Raw genomic sequence first — 27,465 nt, forward strand, 5'->3', positions numbered from 1 at the left:
AAGAGTATCTATGTCAATAAGTAATTTTTCATGATATAACATGATGAGAAATTATTTTATTTACAAATAATTTTCATCTCATACGGTTTTTACTTGAATAGAACTATATATTGAGTCTAGAATTATGCAGCTTCAACGTTTATATTTGTGATTAAATATCTACATTACAAAAAATTTAAAATATACGTACGGTGTATTATTAAAAAAATATGTCAATAAGCTGGAATATGTCAAGTGGAGGTGTACATCTCATATGTCTAGAATACTAGTGCCAATGGTCTGAATTATTTGATAAAACATTATTATTTTCCTGGAACCTAACAATAATCGACATAGGAATAAAATTTTCTTTATACAAACAATGTGTATTTTTATTCATATATGCTTTATTATTTGCCAGAATTCGGAAATTCGAGTTAGGTTCTCCAGCTTTTGTGGTTGATTTTTGTTTTCAACTCCAAAACTTGTACTTCACATTACTTATTCGGGCCCTTTGAGTTACGAACAATTCTCTGATATTTCAAAAGTTTTTTGTGGAGTCTCTACACAATTGGTGTTTATGATTTTGATGTTAATTATTCATGATAATGATAATATAGGTTTAAAATAACGTACGAAGCTGGATAGCAAATTTCATACCGATATATACTTCATCAAATTCACCTCTACCCTAACATCCTCAACAACAAACATCGGATATTGTGTTGGCAAAACCACACTGTTGCTATTTATGTGCCCGAATGTTTTCACTATTCGGATACTCTATAGAAATATATATGTTTTATCGGAAACACGTATCACTGTTAGTGCGATTTCCATTGAAAATCTTCACTTTCAGTTTTTACCGATGAAATGTAAACGATAAGAGTATTCACTGGAGATCATAAATGGAAATCGTCAAGATACAGTCATCCCTAATTTAAGGAATTATCTGGCTTGTTCCACCCTAAAGTAGAATATTGTTAACATATCGTTACACAATAAATATAAATGTAAATGAAGAAAAGTTTCTTGACAACATATGATGTTCCCTTTTTATATATAATTGGTAAGTAATTCATCACAAAAATAATATATAATAATTTCAGAAAAGATATCTGAATGTAAGTAATGAAATTATTTTTGAACTACGCGATGGCTCTTAATGACAGTGTCCAAAATTTAAGAAATGACTACTGTCGGGTGAGTACGAAATGAATTGTAATTAATAAAAAAAATTATTGTTTGTATTGTGAGTTTGTGTACGTACTACCAATAAAAATAACTGAAATATTCTACTGTCAGTGAGATCAGAGGTTGATTCTATCAATTGCATTTGAGGTTATATACATACATTCACCAACACTAACAATTACAATGCAAGTGTCTTTAAACTTGAGAATAAAAAGTACATGAATTATTGTAAATATAAATGGAGGTGCTAGTAAAATTGTTTGAGTGTAACAAGACGAGGAAATTTATGATAAATTGAAAACAAACTGAATAATTAGCAATATTATGAGTCTGCAAGCATTGGAAGACAATGTATAGACTATAACATGGATATGAGCATATAAGAAAGTTTCATAGTGGTTAAACCATCATAATCTGTATCTCCCGAGATATTTCGTCTTGATTGGCTGCCTGCAAACCAACAATAATTTATGGAGCTGTGAATTACGAATAACATTGTAGAAAGTAGCAAGGTTGTTCAGAAATGATACATTTCTGTAGTAATTACAATTGGATACATATATTCAATTTTCAAATTAAGTGAAATATGTAAAATAAAAATTTCAAAACTAAAAATTTGAGAAATTTTGAGTATTATTGATGTTGTACTATTAATAATTTCCCTTTTTATTCCATTATGTCAGTCTGAGATTCGAATTTAGATAGAAATCTTCAATTCCATATATATTGTCAACTGATTTATCAGACAAAATAAATACTACAGTTTTCCTCAAAAATTCTGCCATATCGATATTCGTCCAAGACATGGACCATTAAGCAGATCCTGTACAGTTATTTCCAGGTTCTGGGAAATCATTTGAAATGATTTTTCTACATGTTTATATAAAACTACAAAATGTGTTTATATTGTTCTTTAGCATCAATTTTTATTCATTTGATTGTTTGTTCACTTTCCAGAATTATTCGAGAAATTCTTGCTTCAATACGGGAATGTCCTAGTGAATGTATAAAAATAGTAGAAAGTAACCAGTAAAATCAAATAAATTATATAAGTGTTGAATAAATAATTATGATGATTAGTGAATCAGTCAAGTGTAAGTGTGTGTATAAATTGAGTGAGTGAGAGAGAATGTGTATAAATTACTCATCGCTAGAAATATAATAATAAATGAGATAAATAATAATAATAGTGTCAGGTATAGGGTAGTGTGAATAAATAGTGATGTATAGATGGCTAAGGGTCTAAGTGGCCTGAAACTGACAGAACTGAAAACATAATTGAAGAATTGTGGAAACGTCTGGCAAGAAGAGTGAATTAGCAGAGAGACTAAAAATGGCACTGGTGAGTGACAGGTTTGATCCAGAAGCATAACTGTTCAAAAACAAGACTTCCACCTTGATATTTCTTCCACTATGGATAGGAAGATTCCAATTATAGAGAACGATATGTTCACCTATAAGAGAAATGTACATGATATTATATGTAATAATATGTATCGTACTTCATCGATATAATGTCCAAACTAGCTGTAAACAACAACCCCATTTACCACTGTATGCAATTTACATACTTGGAAGTCGAGATCACAAGCACCAGAAACTTACAATAAAAGGAACGAACCCAAGTAAATAAGTCCTCAAGAATCTCTGCTATATGGGGGACCTCATATATACAAATATATGTCCACTGATAGAGAAGTACGTATATACAGACCAATTATAAGACATATGCTTACATATGCAGAGGAAACTCGAGCAGACACAAAAAACGAAGAGCATAATGAGGGCAGAAGAAGTTGAAGCATTATAAACTATTAAGGAAGTGAATCTAAGAGATCAAATCAGAAACCAACTTCAAGTAGACTTTCCGGTCGATTTTCCAAGAGATGGCACGAAGGCTGGACATCTACTTCCCAAGATGCTGGATAGTAGAAGAAACAAGATCAAGTTTCGAGAAAAGAAAAAGAAGAAGAAAGACCATGAAAACCATATTTCGACCATGAAGGGCGATATTTCTGCCGATATTTAATCATATCAAGAGAATATAAAAGAGTTAGAGAGAAATATTGCGAATTAATTATCATATTTCGGATGCGTTAATATGTCAAAAAAACTTGAATACTATAACAGAATAATTAACTTTGCATTGATAAACATCCGCAACTATTTTAATATTTTGTTATAACGATTGGAGAAACTCACATTTTAAACATTATCAATAAAAAAAAATTCCTCTCTGTAACATGAAATGCGGGCTTCACACTCTTTTAATGTTTTAATTAAGTCTGAATTGTCCTGTGTAACTACATTAAAATGGCTGCTATTGCTATTGTACGCATTTAATCATTAGCAGTTGCCAGTTCTTAATTAAAAAAATATTGTGACCCTCATTTCTTTCATAAAGAAAATCCCTTGACGCAAGAATCTCATTTTGTAGGACCGCAAAAGTCTGCCGGCTCTGCCTTTCCACACCGCCAAGTTATAAAATTAATTCCCCTATTCGACATTCGGACGACATTTATTTTTTGGCTTCTGAGATTCCACCGTCATTTGAACTAATTTCATTTTGTGAACAATTTCACATTATAACCGACTCTATATTTTGGAGTAGACACAACAAATATACTGCTCCACAAAAGTTGAACGAAATAAATTATAATAGTTTGAACAAATTAAGTTCGCGTATTCCGTAGAAGCAATGTTCCTTTCTCTATGTGAGAATTTGTATGCTTTTTCACGCAAAAAGTATTCAAACCAAAAGAAAATCCTCTACCGTCAATGAGGCCTTTGATCGAATCCATTTACAAAGTTTAGGTGCAAAATGTCTTAATTCTTAGAATGTATATGAGGTTGTTAAATCATATCAAACAATTTTTGCACGATAGAGTGACGTTTTGTGGGCTAAAAAGAAAAAACTTATTCCACGAAGCGAGAAACGAACGTATGCTATTCTCAATTACCTTTACTTAAATTTTCGTAGTGCATTTTCCATCATCTACTAAGAATTCTTTACTTCTATTGGATTACATGCATTACAAGCATCACTCTCAATTTTTGCACAGTACTACCCTATGAATTGAGGCTTGCCGAAAATCATATACCCTTCAAATGTCAGTATACCGGCCATACTCTAGCTCATCCCTGAACATTGCAGACGTCCACTAGCCATTTTGGCCCATGCCTATTAAGAATTTGTGGATCTCTTCTCAGCAATTATCATAAATAGTATTCTCCATACTGTGTCAACTGAAACTGAAGTATGAGTAGCATTCAATGACTGGCACGTAATAAAAGGTTCTCTTTTTGAGCGTGGGTAGTCCACTACTAGTTCCATATTTCGATTAACCGTCTGCTCTATATTTAAGGAGAAGCTACTGACACTTTCACGGTAACATATTAGCAGCTTATCTCTGCAGACTATCACTATAATCGAATCAACAGATCTGTTATCGTCCAGGCATTATTGAAAACAAAAATCTCCATGTAAAGAGTCAAGCCGTTCTCAATTGCTTCCGTAACATGTCGCAATATTTTTGATGTAAATAAACGCCATTATCTCACGATTTTTTGTTAAATGCGATGAAGATAGGTAGTTGAGCATAATCTTGGGCACAAAACAACAAAAAATCTATAGGTGTCAACTCGGGGAAACCAATTGGTCATTCGATAAAAACTCTATGGCATATCCTTTGTCCAGGAAAAAGAGTATCTGGAATATTTCTGTTTTTTTCTTCTGACGTACTGCAAGATTCTACATACTATAAATCCATAAATTATAAGCAGTAGTAGTTTTCTCTTTAATAACATGTATCTAGGTACTACGGATATTTATGTTTTATTTGATTAAGTGATGAAAAACTGAGACTTACTACGTATATTTGAAAATTGCTTTCAGTATTGTATGTTATTATGTTCCAATTTCACGCCAAGCTTCCTTTAATCGTTTTCACAGAGTCTTCAATTTATATTCTAATAATTCACCTGAAATTATTCGACAAATTCAGAATATTTCATGAGTTATAGGAATGGAGTTGGATATAATAGAGATTCATTTTATATTTTCCAAGGATTATTTGGTCGATCCCATGACTAATGTCTTGCTGTTATTAAATACTTCCCATATATGAGTGAAAATAATCATTACTTTACATACTAGCAAATATTTTTTTCCATTCACCAAGTACCCACCATTTATTCAGTAGAAAAAGATATACTATTCATCTTAAATATTTTTTACCCTATTGGAGGGACAGTTACTTCCACTTTCAATTAATAAAATATACAAATGTGAACATTTATATAAAATTTTATCAACTTTTACTAAGGAAATGTTAGATTTATATTAATTATGGTTCACAATAAATATTACCAAATAACTTTCCATAAACTTTGGCTACAGGTAATGATCAACAGAAATTCAATTACACGACTAAAGATTCTTTTTGAGCTATGAAATATAGGTTCAACTTGTCATCCACCCTGTGCAACAATTTAAATTAAATCCAAATCGGAGATAGTTATTCATATTACAAAACTGTAAGCTTCAGATCGTTGATTTACCTAGGGTTTTCACATGAACGTGTCCATTCCTCTGTAACACGTAACAAACCTTCATATCAAAATTAAAAAAAATATATGTGTATGACAGAGCTACACAAAACTCTGTGAAAATTAAGATAATTTCAATATATGGACCTCAAAATAACAATTATTCTACTCCAATTTTTAATATTTATTAAAGTAGCCATATACCGAAGTTTCTACCTATTTCGGTCTTCATTAAAAGTTGATTTGACGAATATTTCAATATTAATATATAAATAAATCATAATCAACATAAATAACAAGATAAAAATATATTTTTAACCACACTACATTTTTTTAATATGTATTTATTAGTTCAATCTGTATGTTTGTTACTGATTTCTCAACAGCTACCGTGTCCAGTGTTTGTCAGAAACACTGACAAACACTGGAATTTTATTATACTAAAAAGTGAAAAATAAATTTCTAAAAAAAAACGAAGAAGAACGAAGAAGCAATATTCGAACAAAGTGAAGAATTATTTTCGGCATAAGAATAAAATTATTGGTGAAACAATTATTGTGTCTTTTATAATATTCTCAATTTTCAGTAATCGACAAAATAATTCGAACAGTCTCTAGACTGGGAATCAGAATTAGATCTAATAGTTACAAAACGTAAAGTTAGTTTTAAAATTTCATAGAGAGCACCCAACGCTTTTATAATAGTAAGTATAATTTACTCTAAAAGTGTTTCTTATTGTTTGTAAATTTTATGTTATTAAGATTGATTATTGCTAGGCCATGTTTTTCATTTTTTTGAAAACATAATTTTTTGGTCGTTAGTAGACTAGGGTCGATCATTTCTGAAGCCAATCAAAATAATAGTGGGATGGAACCCACTACAAAAGGAGTAGAATATGATAAAAATAAAAGGAAAATTAATTTACAGGCGATCTGAGATCGGGAGAAGAAACGGGGTGAGTTTTCAAGGGTGAAAAATGATTTCTGACAAAACTACATGTCTTATGGAGAAAAAAACAAAGTTGTAGAAAATAAGAAGGTCCACAACTTTTGTAATCACACTTTTTTCACAAAACCTCGAGATTTATGTGAAAAATTTATAAAATAGAGTTTTTTATACGAAATTTTAGTTACCTCCCTATATTCCATATATAATGTAATTTATTTGCTTTGGAATATCTATTTTTTCACGTTATTTTGACATAATATCGAAAAAGCACCCTAATTTTCGAACGAAAATTTTTCCGACAAAATATCGGCTTTTCTTAAAAACTCGGTGAGATTTTTGTTCGTTAAGGTTACTTCCTGATGGTGTGAAAAAATATTATTATCATCATGGTAAATTTTCTCAGGAAAGGCAAAAATTAAGAAGAAAAAACTCGCATCTGGAATTTTTTTTTCTCATTACGTACAATTTTTAGTCATTCATCCAATTTTTCCAATTTTTCTAATTACACGAAGAATGTGAGATTTCATGTTACATAGAAGAACATGAATAATTGAGAGTCTAAAATTATAACCAATATCTAAAAATTGTGCATAATGAATAAAAAAAAAATTCGAATGGGAATTTTTTCGCCTTATTTTTTGCCTTTTCCAAGAAAGTTTACCATTGTGATGCTTATATTTTTTACACCATCAGGAAGTCTCAATGACTTTCTGCAAAAAGCTGATATTTTGACGGTAGAATTTTTGTTCGAAAATTGGGGTGCTTTCTCGATATTATGTCAAAATAACGTGAAAAAATAAATATTTCAAAACAAATAAACTACAGCGTAAATGGGACATAAAAATGTAGCTTTCCACAAAATTTTTTGTGTAAAAGATAAAAATTAAATATCAAAAACTGGGTTATTTTAATTTTTCACGTTAATTTTGAGGTTATGTGAAAGAAGTAAGGATTCAAAAATTGTAGATCTTTTCACTGACTGTCAAATCATCAAATGTTTTCGATAGGACTCGCAATATGACCGGAAATCGAGATAAACCGCTTTTCACCCTTAAATCATTATCATCATGTTCTAATCTTTCCAATAAGTTTCATCCTATTATTATTTTTTTTCCTTATTATTTTTAAAGGCTTAGGTGTCCCATCTCAAAACAACCAACTTTTCAATAAATTAAGTTATCCAAGAAAATAAATTGTGCAATCATTCATTTTTTTATAAAATATGAAAAAGTTCATATTTTTTTCTAGTATAATCAATATCCCCTTCCACTCAAATAGTTCAAATGAGAAATTATTTGATTATTAATTATTAAAATACAAAATAGTTGATAAAGGCATTTTTAACAGTTTATATAAAATTTGTATCATATTGAAGAAACCATGGATATGAATAAGTATTTATTTCCAATTATCCAAACAATGCCTCCTCTAATCTCTGTTCACAGCTTTTTCTTCAATTCTGAACGTTTTTAGATTCTCTCCAGATACTCTATCCATCTTGTTCTTTGCCTTTTCGTGAAGTTTTGTGTTCTTCTTCCTAATTTTCATTCCTCTCTAATATGCCTGCATAGGCTGTTTTGATATTAATAGATGATATTTTATTTCTTCTTCTACTGACTTATCTTGGATTCGTAACTTTACACATACAGAATTGGAATGTCATCTAAAACTTAAGCTTCTTGTCTCTTTCTGATATAAATGATTGATGATTTCCAGCCTTCTATTCTATATTCCCAAATATTCTGTTATCTCTTGATTAATATTCACTTCAATACATTTCCTTCTTATCCAATTTTCTAATAGCTTCTTCAAGTTACTTTCATGGAGTTAAATATAATTTGACTCATTAGCAACAGCTAGCTATTCGCAGTCTTCATTAGGGAGTTAAGATGACAAAAATTGAAAATTGATAATTTTAGTTATCAACCTCTAAGCGACACGCATGCTTCATTTTGACCTTAAGTGCTTCTGATTGAATCTCTCATAATGTGTTTTTCAATTTTGCTGATGCTTTATTCAACGAATTTTTATTCTTCTTATATATACATGCCAGTATAAAGTTGTTCTATCTTCATTTTCCAGAAATTATACAACGATCAGTATGACCTCACTGTCAGCATACAGATGAAATTCTCTACACTTCTATTTTTCCGAGATCTAACTTCTAGTTATAGAATCCAGCAACTTATTTTTTCTCCAACCATCAAAAAATGTTGACATTTTTGTACTATTTTCAGGTGCAAAAGCCATCAATTCCCTTACCGTAAAAAAATTTGCTTAGCAACACTTTTAATCCTAGAATTAAAAACGATACTTTCAATCCTAGGATCGAAAGTAATTGCATTTGAGCTCTCTAATTGAAATTTGAAGAAAAAAACATTGTCTCTTACAATCTTAGTGAAACAAACTAATTGGCAACTATATATAGGTATTTATTTGTTATTTATAATGATATTGAATGTACAATTGTAACAATTATTGCCAAAATTCAAAGCACTACTGAAATTATCACTTCAATTTTCGAACAATTCAAAAGATTCTCATTAATGTTAGAATAACTGAAAATATTCTCCGTAACTGTTGATGAAACATTCGAGGAAATATCTGAACAGGTACTTGTACCTTCTTTGTCAGGTTGCAATATTTTTCTGGCAGTATTCTCTTTGTTGATACGTGATTTTTCAATATATCCTTCTGCTGCCGTACTCGATTTCTAACCTCCATGTATTTTAAGACAAGTGAGGTCACCGCTACCATCAATATGAAGTGTAGCAGATGGTCTTCTCAGCGAATGTCCAGTATACTCTTTCCAATTTTCTAACTTCAAAAATTTTGCAATTTCTTGCAGCACGGCACATTTGGTGAAAACCAACAACATTCTTTGATTTTTCCCATTAATATACTCCAAAAATAAACGACGTTCCTGTATATTTGATTGCCGTAGTGCAACATATTTTCGAAATAAACGCAAATAATTATCGCCTATAATGGTAAACAAACGAGGTTTCTTGTTTTTTGTCCGCACAATTTTTACGTCCATATCTTTAATGTCATCAATTTTCAAATGAACTAGTTCGTCACAACGCATAGTCCCTCCAAATCCTAATACTAGAACACCCTTTATCATCATATATAAATTATCAGGTGCCATATCCAGGAACCGATCCACTTCCTCTTTTGTAAAATCCCTAGACTTTTTAGGTATGTATCCATCACTTTGCCTTTTTAACAATGCTCGTAATTTTGAATATTTACTAATATCCACACTATTTTTGATATCTCAGTGTGGATCGCAGCATTGAATACTGTGACCAAAGAGTGGATGGCTTGACGGTCTTCGTTAAATTTGAGAAATTCACCATAAGAACACTCTCCGCATAGTTTTCCCCTTTTTTTTAGACCAATCCATGAATCGCTGGTATGCCATAAACTTGGCGAGATTTGGGTGGCAAAAGATTAAGATATACTTTTTCGGCACTTTCCAATATATCCGCTGGTATATTTTCATGGTGTTCGGGATTCATTTTGAAAGCAGCGTAAAAACTACTACAAAAATTATATGATTAGTACGTCTACTGACGTCTCCTTGACAATGGATATTTACCAACAATACCAGATATCCATGACTACCGACTTGCTATCGCTGTTATAATTAATAGGTGTTCAAATTTATTACCAAATTATTAACGATTTTTGAATAAGAATAACTTCATTTTAATTTTGACTTGGTTGGAGAAAAAGTAGTATATATTATACCTCGCAGCTGCAAATATTGCTCGTAAAAAAATATGCACTTTTAATCCTTATAATATAATATACTATTCTGGCAGTTGTAGTAGGGTAAGATACATCCTGTAGTCTAATTTGTTTTCTTGAAGGCCAGAGAATTCCAAATTGACAGTCATCTGTTATAAAATTCACTTTGTCAAAGATTTTGTTAATTGTTTATTGGAGTTGTATTTTTCATAATTGGAAAATAAAGTAATTTGGAATATACAAATAAATGTTTTCTCATTATTTGATAGGCTGGAAAATTCTCCTCATATGATTGCATTTGAAACTAGCTTAAATTGAAAACTTATCTTCAATCCTTCGCAAATCCATGAACTTGAAGTTATATCAATAAAATTCAGGTTTTGTTCACGTCTGAAAACCGACTTATTACGAAGTTCACAAACTGACTCTCAATTTCTCTTGAAAAATATATTGAATCTCTTAGAAATCACTCCGGATTTATTTTTTTCTTTTTCTACTTTCTCATGAAAATTGAGTAGCGTATTTTAAAGAAATTATATAAATGTCGCTCTATCGATAGTTTAAACCATGATAGACGCATTAATCAAGTGAGTAGAAGTAATGTACTCAAAATTTTTATAAACGAATCTCATCATCAAGCTCACGCAATAATTTTTTATGCGAAGGCTTTGATCATACTGTTATGTCAACAATTTTCAACAACGTTTGGATATGAAGATGGTCATTATTTGAAACAAAGTCTACAATGAGACTTCGCTATGTTTTTTGTATTTATAATCAAACTCAAGATGTACAACTAGAAATTATCCTAAGAATGTAATTATTTCAAATACCGGACATACTTCTTCAAACGCACTCTAGTTCACTTTTTATAAAATATTGGTCATTTAACAACTTAAATATATCTATCGAGTATCTGCGCAATATTTTTTTTTAGAATATCAATTATTTTGATGAACAAACTGATTGATTATGTATTTCTCATTATATATACACCTATATCAATCAAATATACAGATGAAAATTTGCATTTACTAATATTTATATTATACTATATATAATCAAATATGAAATAGTTATTTCTTTAACAAGTATTGAAAACAGACTTTTTCATGCTAAGTTCGATATACACAGGAAATCTTTGACCGCTTGTGTATGAACAATAGCATGAAAAAACCTTTTCATACGAGTGAAACAATTTTTTTTCTTTAATCATTCAATAAACTACAGCATTTAACAGTAGAACGGATTTACAGATTAGCCGCCTGTAGGCTATTTATCTTTTGCCGCCTTTTCTGACCTCTGAAATTTGACAGCTCAATCCACAATTATCCAAACTTAATTTTTTCACTACAAATAATTGTTGGAAGACATTATTCTAAGCAAAGTTAAATCAGTTAGTACTTTAAAGTAAGGTAAGATATGTTTTGAAACTATTCACCACTTATATAATAAGAATAAAGCTTACACAACGAGTAACTTTAATGCATACTAGTATTTCTTATCACATTCACAGTTTAACAAAATCATAATTAATTATATTGTATGAAAAATTGTTCACTAGATAGGAATCCATGCATAAAAGGGCTGAAGCGTTGAACATTATGTGGATAGTAAATAGCTCTCCACTTTTTTGAGCAAAAAAAGCTTCTCTCACCTGATTAATTTTTTGCTGATGTACAAAGAATAATAGGAAGTAAAAATTAATAGCTTCAAAAGTGTATAGCCGAACTGATTGCGATTCTAAATGACTGATGTACAATTTTATGAGAAATAAATATTTCTATATAAATCCGTTGTAGGACTTCTCGTTAAATGGAATATGAGACAAGGAGAAACGTATTAACTCTGAAGTAGTCACTAATGTGACATCATGATATCAAATCTTCTTTAAGTGATCCATTAAATCTTCTTTTCTGTTGTTTTTTCTCATTCTCTAGAATATTTTTTATACGCTTAATTTCATCGCGTTTTCTCCAAAATACTTAAAATTCTCTTCTGCGGCTCATCAAGGCTCTGCCGTCCTAGGCTACGGCCTCCTCAGCCTGCTGGTAAATCTTCTATATTCTATATTCTATATATACTACCTATTAGTTAAATTATTGGTATTAATAATTTTTAAATTATATTTATGGAGCATCTTCATTCTTAGAGTTAGTAAAACTATTATATCAGCCATGAATGTATTAAAAGACAGGTTTTCAGGAAATCTAAAACAAGGAATTGTATGCTTGTGGAAATTGCAGCATTTGAATATTTTTGTGAAAGTGAAATCAAAGTATCAAAATAGTTTTCAGCATATTGATAGGAAGTAGCTATTAAGCAGTGCTAACGTTACTTTTCATTCTAGTTTTACCTTGGCTATAGAAAGATCACCTTTATCAAACAACAATGATCCATGGAAAATGACTTTAAGATAACGCTGATAGGGAAAAGTTTGTGTTAATTCTTAAACTAGAACATTCACATGCAAAACCTGCTTTTTAGCACTTTTATTACAAGTAACTAAATTTTCAGATTAGTTAACTGAGATATTTTTTTAGTGAGTACCGTTTTGCAATTCCGCAGCCACACATGCGTGCTGGTTACCAACATCTACGCACTAAGCTCTACGCTAAGACCAATCTTTGGTCTTAGCCTGTTGCTTAATAAGATATGGGTTGTTGAGTTAGACGAAAAACATTCAGACAGTTATTATTAATAATGAATAGGAATTTTCATCTTAATTGTATGTGAAAACAGTGTACTTCATAACTTTGTTTCAAGGTCTATTTTGTTGTTACGATATTGTTATAATTAATAGATGGTACAAAAATCTTCCACTTTCATGTCGTGTAATGTTGATAGTAAAAACGCGTGTAGTGAAGCTTGACTTTGAAACATTTTGTTGTTAGGACAACGGACTCATTCTTTCATTAAAACCGGTTAAATCCTGAAATAAAATAACTTTAAACAAATATTATATATGGCACATGTGGTGACAAATTTCGGTACATAGTTTTGTTTTTCCTCCTGAAACTAGTTTATGTCCAATTTTTGAGACATTATCTCAAAAACGGTTTTATGTTGATAGATATTTTTTAAAAGAGAAGTTATTTTTTTCATGAAAACATATGTTAGCTGTACAATTAAAATTTGGTTCACTTACGAACTTATACTTCAAAAGTTAAGAAAATTATAACAGATTCGAATTTTATTTCTTATATTGGAATCTCTTATCTTCGTGTTCATCAAATAAACAATAAGAGTGGCATTACAGGTAGAATATTACTAATTAGTAGGAGTCATTTAGGCATAATCACCAGTTTCGTATTTTACTGGTAAAAGGGGTCGGGTGGTCGATTCTTTATGTTGTACTCGTATATTAATTATTTTATCACTCCAAATCGGATTTCCAGTATCTTATATACTATTCACAAGTATAATTTATTAACAACCTACTCGTGGGAAAGCAACTATTATAATAGAAATATCACAGTCTAGGATTTCATCTCTGTTTGGACCCATTTTGGAAACCCCACAAGTATAATTTCAATATTGTATTTATTATATATAATTAATAGAAATTCAGTTTGTCAGAGTACCTCGATATTCCTTGTATTTATGGATTGTTGTCTATGATAATTCATAAGAGATGTAAATATTTCTGGTGAAAAACTACGTATAAACTCTGAAACGAAACCATGGATATCGAAACGCACGTTAAGCAATATACTTGTTAGTCTTGATAAAATGGTAATATAACGTATGCTTATTATGAATTCCAGTACAAAAACTACAGCTTAATATGTATTAGATGGGAAATGATTTCTCACTTCAGTTATAAGTTATAAATATGAAGAAGAGGAGGTAGTAGATTCTTATAAAATTATATGAATATTTAGGTGTCAGCCTCAACTTCGTATAAACTTGTTTCGTTATATATTTATATACACGGATAGCCGTTGCGTTGATGACTTGTTATGACTAAAACTTGAGGAAATATCATGACATGTAGTAATTTTGATAGGAGATCTCTCCATTAAACTACTTTATGCTGCAAGTGTTCTGACAAATGACCCTCATAAATCGAAAAAAAAAATTTCTTGACATAGCCTACAGTGCAAAATTCAATAATTATATGAACAAAAAAGTCATATCAATTATTATAAAAGTTTCATATTAATATTATATTCACACAATAGTCATCATATCCAACCATAACAATTCAACGTTACCAAACGTAACTCAAAGAATGACGACCCGCTTATTAATAATTTTTCCTTGCCAAGTCTTTTTCAATTCCATTTTATCAATCAACCGATCAATTGATCTGTGGCGGGTTATTTATTGAGTCCTCTAGCAAGCCTCCACTACATGAGCCTCTCATACTCTGTTGATTTCGATATATTTCATATTGAGCTGATTGCTAGGTGACCGAATCATCAGCCGATTGGAAAACTGAACTAATGAAAATTGTATCAAATATCTATGGCGGATTCCAATCTTTAGCACATTCACACCATATGAGCCTCTTGTATCTTAAAAATTTGAATTCAGTTTTATATATACTGGAGCAAAATCTCCTTCTTACCACACGTATTCCCGTCGTCTTATTCAATTTACCTGTAGAATTGCAGCTGCTAAAAAAATAGAAATATCATTACTATGCCATGGCTAAGGAATTCAATGGTGACCACCACGGCTGCTTCACAGCAACCGCTAGACACAGTTGAGAGTTAGAGCTGTCCAGTCTTCTCCAGATAAGTTCTCTCATATTATCTTCATCTCATTACCTCGAATGTCGAGATCTTAACTGAACCGCATATAAAAAAATGGAGTTCACTTACCACAATATTGAATGAGGTAACATGTCGCTTAAAATGAAGAGACTATCGATATTCATCATCTATAACGACCAATCGTTTCCTTGGTTCCACCAAACGAAAGGGATATGTACAATTTGCGACTCCTTTTTAATTTAGGAAAGAATGTTTCCGCTTACCTACGTACTTTTTTTACCCAATCCGAACCTCTTACTTTTTGCTATTTGACCTAATATATTTCAAAACTTATTTACTGCAATAGTTGATTAGGTATATACGAGGTTGATTTGATAAGGTTTGTCATATAGATGGAAATATTGAAGAGAAATCAAATATTATACGAAGAAACCAAAATGGCGAGATTCTGTAGAGTATATAGGTAAATATAATTCATGAAATCTTTTTGGAAATAAATTATGAAAAATTTACTCCGCTACTTCAACTCGAAATCGAGTGCTAAGGGCTTCCATCATCTTTTTCCGGTTTTCAGTCTCTTGGAAATAACATGAGCTAATAGTACAGAATACAGTTTAATTCTGAATTTGGGCTTGCAATTAAGTTGTCTCGATTTTTGCAGCCGAGTGTTCTCAAAATGTGCAGACCTCCTTTTTTCTGTATTTTCGACTAATATTCCATTATATAATATCATCGATACGTAACTATTTTAAACATTAAACAGAATAACCTATGCAAAGGATATAATAAGAAAGTCATAATGGGATGAGACGGATTGTTTCGTAATTTCATCTCTGAATATAGATTAAAATTCAAGGATGAGCGATGCTAGTTTGTCACTGTTGTCACTGTCAATGTTGGTAGTATGAATATCGGAACGGTTCCAGAAACTTACTCACAGCAAAGCAATAGTAAGAAATTATGGTGTTTGCAGCTCAGAACATTCACTCCCTACCTTGTAACATATGGAAACAGCCCAAGGTTCTCTGGATTACTTGGCCTATTTTGAAAAATCACTGTAAAACTGGGATACTTATTTTAGTATACAGTTATACTATCCAATCAATTGTCCCTAATATGATATAATGGATTTGCTTTTTTCTTCGCCTCTCAGTATGACCTCTATATGATATATAGAGGAATTTATTGAAATGAAAATGTTGCCGTTACTTAAGATGAGATTCTCGTGGGAGTTGAAAGCAATAAAAGTAACACTGACTTAGAAATCTGAGACTTTCAAGAGCTGTTAAAACAACATTATACGAACATGTTTTTGCTATACATATATACTATACTATAGTTTGTTGCTTTGTAAAAATTCACAACGAAAAGTTTATTGATGACAATCGAGCAATTTTGGTGAGAATTAATCATGAGGAATATTTAGCAAAATGAATTATCTCCTCAAAAACTGAGTCTACTGTAAAAACTAGAGTAGTGTGTGAATTGTACTGTGAATACTGTACATGTTTTTGTACAGAATGAACGGTTTTCTATCTATTTGATACAATTTTTTAAGAAAAGAGTTCGGAACATAATCTATATCTGTGAAAAACATGTACATATTTAAAAATTCTGGACCTACGTACAGTTACTTTCAATTATTGTATATATAGCTTATAACTACTGTCAGATATAACGTCTGTTTTATGGCGCCTTCAATGTCGTTATATGCGGTTAACTATAGTTGCTTGTTATTCTGTTTTTTCAAACACGCAGTTATTGCCCCCTTTATTCCTTCGTTTCATATTTTTTCGTTTTTTTATATATAATTTATATCTATTAGTAGGATCGTAAGTAGTTGAATTTTTTGAATAACGTCTTTTTGTGCTTTCAGATTATCCACATTTTTGTTGTATGTTCATTTTTGATCAATTCATCATCATATTATGTGAATACATTTCATCTATTTAAGAACTAATACAACATTTTTAAGAAGACCGATTAGCCAGAGAATGTAAGTCTGCAATATGATAGAACACAATTTCATGAAATAATTATTCTGATGCATTTTCTGGAACAAATGAATTGAATTTAGAAAACATGGAAATATAAACAAGCATTGTGAAAGTTAACTAAAAAGTTAACAATAATACACCATTTCACTCAATTATCAAAGTTTCTTGAGCACCTCTCATTTAACATTATTTGTGTCTAAAGAGACGAAAACACAGGAATTACTCTAAGATTTTTATTGGTTTTCTTAAAAGGCCCTCCTAGAGGATTAACATGGATGGATTGTTATTAGGGCACTCGAGATAAGAGTGGTGAGTGGAAGAGGATGCTCGACTTTTGTAATAAGCAACTTAATAAGGACTTTGGCGAAAATAACCGTATAGCTTTTCTGCCCTGTGAAGATTGTCTGTCATAAAGAAGCATTGTAAGAAGTAAAACAAATAATGGAGAGAAAAAGGAAATTGCATGTAATTGGAGACAATTCACAAAGAGATAGAATTCATTGAGAAATACTTTGTTTTTTTGTGACAAGAGCGTACTTAATAAATAACACATTGAAATAATCAGTTTAATGAAAGTAACTTCTTTGAAATACAAACATCAATATTCCTTCATTATTATTATTGAAGATCCCTTCATCACGTCTTAGTCCTACAGAGTTTATAAAAATTCTCGCAATGCAATTTTGAAGTGATATTCAATTAATTACATTATCTCTATTTGTGGCATTACTACAGGGAAAATAGTCCTGTTATCACAGTTTCCATTCATTATTCAATTACACAGATTGTATAACACACCCCAATATGGGAGAGAATCGATGAACAGGTAAACACACATGCTTTACTACACATAATTATCCAGCTCTAGCGCACGTTTTCTATTTGATATATCGAAAGGAACTGGGTTAATGCATTGTCGTCTCCACATATGTCGAGGAATAATGCATTATATCACTATTTTTGAAAAATAGATTTATGAAAAGACTATATTGTTTCTCTAATCTATGCGAATTATATTAGGATAGAAATATGCAACACAAATAGTTTCCTCAGTAATGAACATTTTGTATTGAAGTAGGAATAAATTTAATTATGAACATGAATTATATTCTGAGTAAAATATGTATATTTTTCCATATTTGAATATAGTCACCAATAGCTTTCGTGAACTCGTGGCACTATTTAATATAGAGTTTTCAAGTTATACTGCCGCCTGTTTCTATTTTTCTATATGATAAACTACTGATCTTACAACAAGAGGAAATTTCTCTGATACAGCTAGTCAATTAAGTTCCTGTTTTGGGTGTCTTTCCTTATCAACTTTTGTGTATTCTATTCAAGGCAGATCGTTTTCCATCATAAACAACTATCCCTCATCAATCAAATAGCCTACACCATTCACAAATATTCCTACGATTCATCACAATACATACGAGGGTTGCTACTTAAGTTTTGAGATAGACAAATATAAACAAATATTTAAACACTTTTCCATGCGTTCGAACCAATTATCGAACCATTTTTTCCATTCCAATTGATTGAGGTTTCTTCAAAATGTGTGATTTGAACACATCAACCAATTCTTTAGGTGTAGAAAAGAGTTGACTTCGCAATATATTTTTGATCCGCGAGAATAAAGAAAAAGTAATTGAGTACGGCAAATGAACCAAAAGTTCGAAGTTTTGAGTGTTCCAAAACGTTTTTGTTTGAACTGATGTGTGTGGGAGTTCGCGTTGTCATAGTGAAGAATGATACGTGTTCTGCCATTGGTTTCCTTGATTTTTTCGAACACTACTGGCAAACAAATGCTTGTGTACCATTCAGAATTGACCGTTCTACGTCACTCTTATGAAACGGTTGCGATATGTTTAGTTATTCCGAAAAAACAGGCGAACAATTGATTCGAAGTGCTTAGTGCTCAACTAACTTCTGTTGACTTTGGCTCGTCTTGAAAGACCTATACAGTCGATTATTGCTTAGGTACGGATTCATATGCATAGATTCCATAAGCCGAAAATTTCATTAATAAGTTTTCAACTCATATTTATTAATCATCAATCCAAAATTCATACATGAAATTTATATTCCTTCTTAATAACATATAATATATATTTATGAAACCTTCATACGATTTAACATTTCATATATCCCAAATAGAGTCCTAGTTCCATATTCCATTATGTCGCAATTGAGTCGTCTTTGTTGAAACTGGTGGTTCATAGTTCTCATTCCCCGGCTATGCTGCAAAATTAAAGAAGGTAGAGAATTGGTTTGGATAATAGAACAGAAGATCATGGGATATTTTTTCCCCTTTGAGTATATTAGAGATTGTTTGAAAGAATAAGAAGTTTAACAGGGTCTCGTTTTGATATTGATCGTATAAATTATATTTCTTCGCCGTCTTTTGTAATTGAATTACTGAAAAACATTTCCGAAAAAAGTGCACAGATAAAATATGAAGATAACAGACGTGGAAGTAACGAAGTAAAATGGATATCTAGAAATTAATCACTGATATAGGAAAACGTCTTGTCTTTGTCATATAAAATATATATATATATATATATATAGTTATCCTAATAATAATTTTCTATTATATTTATGTTACATTACTAGATTGAAATTTTCAGAACAATTTTCGTTATAACTTTTGATGTACAGTATAAGAAATAGTTTTTCTTAATATCTTTGTCTTTGCTAACTAGTTTATGAAGGTTTTCGTATCGGCAAAATTGTACACCAAAGTGTACTCTGCTTCATAAGTATTCCCAGCTTTTGAATACTTATGTATGCATCATAGGGTAGGGTAACAGGTATAGTCATTGGCCACTGTTTAGTTATTGGCCACTTCGGAATTAAATTTAAATATTACGATCTCCTAAAACAATACGGCAACACCTTAATTAGCAATAGACTTTGGCAACGTTGCTTAATCGAATCTGCATCGGTAATTTTTTTAGTTAATAAAGAACAATTGCAAACGCATGTGTTTATAAACCGTCTCCCAAATCCTGCCAAGTCTACAGTGAATACAAAGAGATTGCTAAGAAACTTGATCGCCACTGCAGGTAAGTTGTTGTCAATTTTGTAGTAGTGTAGTAGGATTTAATTTATTTCTGTTTAGGGACGATAAAAAAGGTTAATTATTAGTATTTTTAAAGATTTTATAAATGAGGTTATAGTTTTTAGCGGCAAATTTTGGTGGCCAACAACTGTAACAATATTTGATGCATATAAACGGTGATATGCCTACCTGGCCAATCACTAGAAGAATGTTAAAATACATTAATTTATCCAAAATAAAGATTTTTAAGCTTCTGACCATTAAAAAATGTATTTTTTGTGCATGTTTGCTTATTTAACGGTTATTTTTCAGTTGCTGGCCGTCTGCCAATCACTATTACATCGCATAGCCCAGAGGTGGGGAACATTTTTACCATTAGAGGCCACATTTAAATTAGGCAGCAATAAGAGAGGCCGCATTAGCTCATTGACCCAAGAAAGTGACTTTTGTGAAATTATTATAGTTTTTCTATAGATTTAACAGTTCATTGCATTATATAGAAAAAATAAAATATAATACTACAAAATTTTCAATTTAATATACATATAAAAATACAATAGAAAATATTTTTCATTCACTAAGTTAGTGACTTATTTGGTGTTGTTTTTTGTTTGACAGTAATTGTATATTTGGATTAAGCTTCGTAACACACAGCTTCAATTATTGATCCTCTTAATGCGCATCTGTAATTTGCGTTTTTAAATTTGTTTCTATTTTTGACATGAGAGAAAATGTTGTCTCGCAACAGTAGGTACATCCGAAGAAGGAAAGTAAACGGCGAGCATGTTCTCGAAGGCATGGATATTCAACAGCATTTTTCCAGATATCTAAGGGATCCTTTTTAGCGTTAAAAAGGGATTTGATGATACTAAATCAATTAACTCCATTTGTAGTTCTGCAGGAGCCTCTAGAGAGGAACGAACTCTACCATTTTGTACTAGGTGGCGAAGGACAGCACAAGAACCTCGCGGAGGCCGCAGGTTCCCCACCTATGGCATAGCCAATAACTGTAACACCCAATAAAATTATGTTTTTGCAATTTCAGATTAAAATGCCGAAACCTGAGAAAGATAAAATATATCTATATGAAATAATGGTCACAGTGTAATGTAAAAATATGTATAAAAATATAACAATGTTTAAAAATTAATCAAAATCATGATTTGAAGATGATGGCGAGTTGAATTTATTCTATTTACACAAAATTATCAAAACCATAAGTGTCAAAAATAAATTAAATTGACCTGTGAAATAAATATGGAATCTATTGATTTCGATTGTCATAAAAATTGATAAGAATTTTTATTTCTCACATTTGAATAACATTGAATTTTTATAGGTTAGATTAGGTAAGATCGTTATGAATGGTATGAATTGGTTGGATTATGAATGAACTCAAATTTTTATTAGTAAGAATAGGTTAGGCCGTTATGAGTGAAATTGAATTTAATAGATTAGGTAAGTTAAGGTGGCGTAGAATTCGGAAAATATGAGTTTTCATCAAAAAGTTTGTAGAGCATTTTGATTTGAACTTTTAAAGATTATTTTTCATCTGTTTGATTGAGTAAATTTTAGTGTGACGTAGATATATAATAAATTGATTTAATGAAGCAATAATCAAATTGACGCTTGATAGAAAGATAGAAATATAAAGAAATAATTATTGATTATCAAGCGTCAATTTGAATACTACCTCTAGAAATCAATTAATTCAATGTTTTATAGAAAAAACGCCGCAATTCTTAACTAATCAATTTCCGGACGATGAATAGGTAAGTATTCGAACGCTCGGATATATATTAGAGTTAGTACATCACTTTTGTATTCAATTTTGCCACAATCCCACTGCGAAAGCTCTTATGATGTAGCTCTCTAAGATTGTAATGGAATATAAGAGTAGTATCCCAAAAAAGGAAAATTAATGATAACAATGAAGGAATCAACATATTAATCTTTTAAAAATAGCACAATCATATATAATTTATAAATTAATGTTGAATCTTATGTTGTCAAATTTGTAGCCTTGTAATTATGAAGAAAAAGAAGTAAAGTACGGGAGTGTTTTGGACTATTATGAAAGAACAGACATATCGTGAAAGAACGCGACTGTAAAAAGACGATTGTTGAAAAGATTACAAAAGGCGAGAAAAAAATGGTATTCGGTTAAGAAAAATATTCCAAAAATTAAGTGTCGTGAGTTATGAGATCTTTGGTATTTGAATTTTGAGTTACTGAAAGATAAACAAAATTTTGAACGTGTAGAGGGTAGTTACCAAAATATTAAAAAAAAAATTCCAAACTCATTTTGAATTAGCGGAGAAAATATCATGAATCACGAGCCTGAATCATTAAATCAGTTGAAATTGTAACGAAAAGTCGTGTCAATTAGTCCAGAGAATATTAAGGAATTGAATATACTTTGTAAAGTGAACTGAAGAACAGTGTGATAACTCTAGAACAATAGGAGTACAGAAAGGAAACAGATTAGACTGATCTAATGAAGGAGACTCACCGAAAAGAGATCATTTTTCATAATTATAGTAGTGTAATTAAATATGAGCTGACTGTAATGTTTTTTAAACCAAAGGTGTCATTATTATACATAAACAAATAATATGAGTACATTTGAAAAAACTAAATAGTCTCTTTCAAAAACGTTTGTCATAAATGACAGATTCAGGATTATAGTGATTTTTTTTGATATTTCATTTCGATCATTATTCTTGATACAATACAATTGTTTAATCTAATTATGAAGTTCTACTTGCTATTCCGAAGTCTGGCTATTCAATAATGATACTGGTTACGACAAAAGGTTTTATTATAAAAATTATTCTACGCTAGAATACTCCCCTTCAAAATACTTCCCTTAACCCGTCACACAACTTTTCATACGTTTTTTCCATTGATAGAAGCAGTGCTGGAAGTTTTCTTTGGTGATGGCCTTTAGAAGCTCTGTTGTTTTTTGCTTCACCTTTTCCGTCGACTCAAATCGGTTCCTTTCACAACAGATGTCTTTCTAATCTTTCAAGGAAATCTGAGCAGACCTGTTAACGCAAGAGGTTTTGGTCAGGAGTTTTTGGCATCAACTTTGCACAGACTTTTGCCATGTGTAAAATTTTTCTAATCGTTTGTTTATCAGCGTTTACAGCCTCGGCAATCATCCATATGGTCATTCGACGATCTGCACGACCAATTTGGTTGATTTTGGTCACTAGTTCCGGAATTGAAACAGTCATAGGGCGACATGGGCGCTGGTCATCTTCAGTGCTCTCTCGGCCCTAACTAAAGCACTCATACCACACAAAAACACCCACACGAGATAGAGAATGGTCCCCCTAGGCATATTTCAATAATTTCAACACTCACGTAGGAGTTTTTTTCAATTTAAACGAGATATTTGAGATTGATACGTTGGTCCCTGTTTTTCGCTCACACGTGGTTATTCGGCACCTCTAAGGGCGCAGTCTCGTTATTCAATAGCCAGACCCGTAAATGATACTATGGAACCAACCAGAGAGAGAGAGGAGAACGCAGCGCTCGACTGTATCTTTCTCGAAACACAACAACGGTAATATCTTAGCGTAAGAAGTCATAATTCTGCGGTGATACCTATATCATTATAAGTTTATAAGAGATTTTTAAATTTTTTAATTTTTAAATTTCATTTAACCGAATATTAAGAGGTTTAAATCGAGTGCTTATTGATTATTAATTGTTTTTGATTTTTATATGATATTTGATAGACACTATAACTACAAGCCCATTAATATTCCAATAATGCAATGATCCGCAATCAAAGTTGAATTCGTAGAAAACTAATTATTATAAAATTAGTTCAAATCTAATCAAATTTAACTACTTTGTCATATTTCTATGTTTGAAGTAGGCTAAGAGCTGAATTACCGGAAGCCAGTCTACAGACAATTGACAATCATAGAGATGGGTCGAAACTGTCATCTAATCAGAAACCTCTGTTGGAGACTTATAATTGGAAACTTTATCTTATTTCCTCAGATTGAGCCAACAAAAAATAATCAATTTCTTCTCCATTTTGTTCGAACATCATCTGACTCTGATTCCACATAATTTGTATCTGGCTCTGGATTCATTGTCCTCATCCTATTTTTTCGACAGTCTCCAGTATGTCATTCATAGTCATTTCCAAATACAACTAGATACCTCAAAATTTCTGTTCTCAACAAACGTTATGATTGCACAAATTTTTGGACACGATCTAATGTCATTTAAATTTTACGTTAGTAGCAGCAACAATTACTGCTTCTTTGATTCATCCTTCTCGTACATGTTTGAAGACACTGTTTTTCAGAATACCCTAAATAACAAAAGCGTGTATTCATTACATACATGCACGACTATCAGGTAGATAATAGTGTCTTCTCAAATATTTCTCATCCACCAGTGACATTTTGGTAAACTACATCCTCATTTTACTACGTTTAATGAACTTTCAAGTAATACGCTTAGGGTTTGTTATTCAAATTTATTCATATAATAACTTACTAGAAGCAGAATGGCCTAATTGGAATAATTTGCATAATTCAGTTAGACTGCCCAGTAAGTACCTCTTAACAACATCTTATGTTCCGAATTATTAATATCAAATGAATACGTATGAAATATTCATGAATTCTGAAAAGGCGCACAATTTGTAACATCGAGCCGATTTATAGATTGAGATAACATGAAATGAAGAAAGGTTAAAAAATAATCTTTCAATTGAATGAAATTGATTTCATATATAAAGCAATTTTCCTATTGGTGAGAGTAGAAAGTAATTGGATTATAAGAGTTGTGAAAGATCTTCGGTAGAAGAAACAATCACTTATGCTCCATTTATTTCAAATAGATGTTCCATAGTCTTATCTATTGAGGTAAGCAGTGACAAGTTCGAACCTATTCGCGCTTATCAGTCTTTTACTATAGCCGTTTTATTGAGATGCTCAATATGCCAAGAAGTGTCAGAATATATATCTGGTGGTAACGTATTACCTTTGGACATTTCTGCACAGTGGGCTTGATGACATCAAACCGTGATCAAAGGTACATGTAGAGTTTTGATTGTCAAAACTTGATTCAATTTTGTCGAATAGATTAAAATAACAATAATTCAGTATAATTTGTGTATGTTATTCCTGATTAACATTGAAACTATCGTCTTTATCAATCGTTATGAGGTCAGTTGAACTTCTTCCGAGAACAACATAGTTAATTCACACACAATGTTTTATACCTCATCAGCTAGCACTCAAAATTCTAAAATTTCCGGCGATAATTCTTCCCTTGATTTTTGTGGCAATATACTAAATATAGTAATAACTGTATCGAATGACAATAGTAATATACTAAAAACATCTGCAGTAGTGACTGATTCTTGATGATTTTTATTTGCGTATTTCTCGATTCTTGTGCCTCTTCGAGTGGTTGTCCTATAGAAAGAAACGCAAAATTTGGTTTCTCCTCTTTCATTTCTTTCGGTAATGACCTCAAAAAATTTCTGTTCCAGAAATCTTGTATTCATTCTATTAGCGATTTACCACCTTTTCGAAAATGCGAAACACAGTTGATAAATGCTACATTCCACAAATTTCAAAGTTTCTTCACCATGCCCTTCAAATATGAAATGATTGCGGACAACATGCTGAACATTTGGCATATTATTTTTATCCTTTTGTTTTTGCCAAATGATGGAAAATTTTTTACGTTTCAAAGGAAAAAAGTTTTTCAAAAAATGCATACTTATTGGGTTATTGATTTTTTTGTAAAAAAGTTTACCGTTGCAAACCCTTATAAATTATTTTTTACGAGGATACCTTTAAAGATATGGAAATGGTTTCTGTTCGGTTGTTTTAAGCCAGGTCAAGCGTATTTGGAGCTATGTTGAAGAATTTTTCATTTTATTCAGGGTGTATATAAAAAGTGTTCAAAGTTGAAACGTGACGAAGAGTAATTTTGTTTATATACAAAAAGTTTACTATTTATTCTTTCTCTTTGAATCGAATTTCTCAATAAAAATAACTTATATTATTTATAGTAATATGAATTTACGAATCTAGATTCCTTTCACCCAAAATTCACTTAAGGTTCACACACTTAGACACTGCACGAACATCTCTTTTGCATAATTTTCCGGTATTCATAAACATTCCACAAATTCGACTTCTGGCCAGGTTTTCACTGTGGAGTGGTATGAGCCATTTGGAAGTCAAAATTGTTAAGGACAAGAAAGGATTGCACGGTCCTTCGACATCAAAAACTGATAAAAATATGCTAACAGTGGAAAAACTTTTTCATTCAAACAAACGATAGAATATTTGAGAAATTGATAAGAAATCTGAAAACTCGTACAGGCTTGTGCAAACCTTATTAACATATGATTTGCAAACGAGACTAACTAATAAGATTTATGCGCAGGATTGAAAGATATTAATGATATAAAGCCAAAATTGTTATTAATTATAATCCAACATGTATGTCGTTGTCAATAAGATTTCGTTCCTAGCAAACAAGACGTTGCTTTCTCTTCCATTATTTCACAAGGATTCCAGCAATCCTTCAAGTCATGAATTTATCTTTAAGGTGAGTGCTTAAACAGAGAGGATCAATACTTTTGACAGGTTCAATTTGGATTCAAGTTACGTTCGCACTTTATTTTAACAAAATGATCCACAGTCACACTTCCTTTGTACGTATCTATATGAGAGAAATGTAATTGGTAATATGGTTGCCCAAAATAGGAATTCAACTATGTAGTTTCCCAAATGTACTGTTATTACTTTGAAAATTAATAGTTTGCGAGATAATCAGTTACTAAAATAAGTTGGGTCGATATTTAGAAATTTATTGACGTCACGGCTGATTCTGTCTTAACGGCTGATTCTGTCAAGTTAATACGATATCAGAATGACGGCAAAGTAATATCGTTGTCTATTCGATTAACCTTTGAGAGGACTAATATTTATTCTACACATTCATAACTCAATTTATATTAACACCAAAGATGATCATTATGTGCATGGGTGAAAATATGATTTTATTTGAAATATTCCAAATATTTTCGCAAACGAAATCATGGAGTCCAGAGATATACATAATATGAATTTCAATATTCGTGCGTAAGAAGAGAAGAGGGTCATAGTCTCTTTCCTGCATATCAAGGAGGCTTTCCACAAAGCTATTTTCAGCTTCTTGAAATGAATTTACAGGTACATCTACTATAATTCATATATTATGAACA

The 27,465-nt window shown here is 31.1% G+C and overlaps 1 protein-coding gene across 1 annotated transcript in view; it reads right to left on the reverse strand.

Moving 5' to 3' along the window:
* The window catches only part of LOC130444186 (alpha-2C adrenergic receptor), an 877,544-nt gene that overhangs the window by 357,263 nt on the left and 492,816 nt on the right, over positions 1 to 27,465 (reverse strand). The window lies entirely within an intron of this gene.

Source organism: Diorhabda sublineata, chromosome 5 (genome assembly GCF_026230105.1).
Source record: "Diorhabda sublineata isolate icDioSubl1.1 chromosome 5, icDioSubl1.1, whole genome shotgun sequence".
In the NCBI taxonomy this organism is placed as follows: domain Eukaryota; kingdom Metazoa; phylum Arthropoda; class Insecta; order Coleoptera; family Chrysomelidae; genus Diorhabda; species Diorhabda sublineata.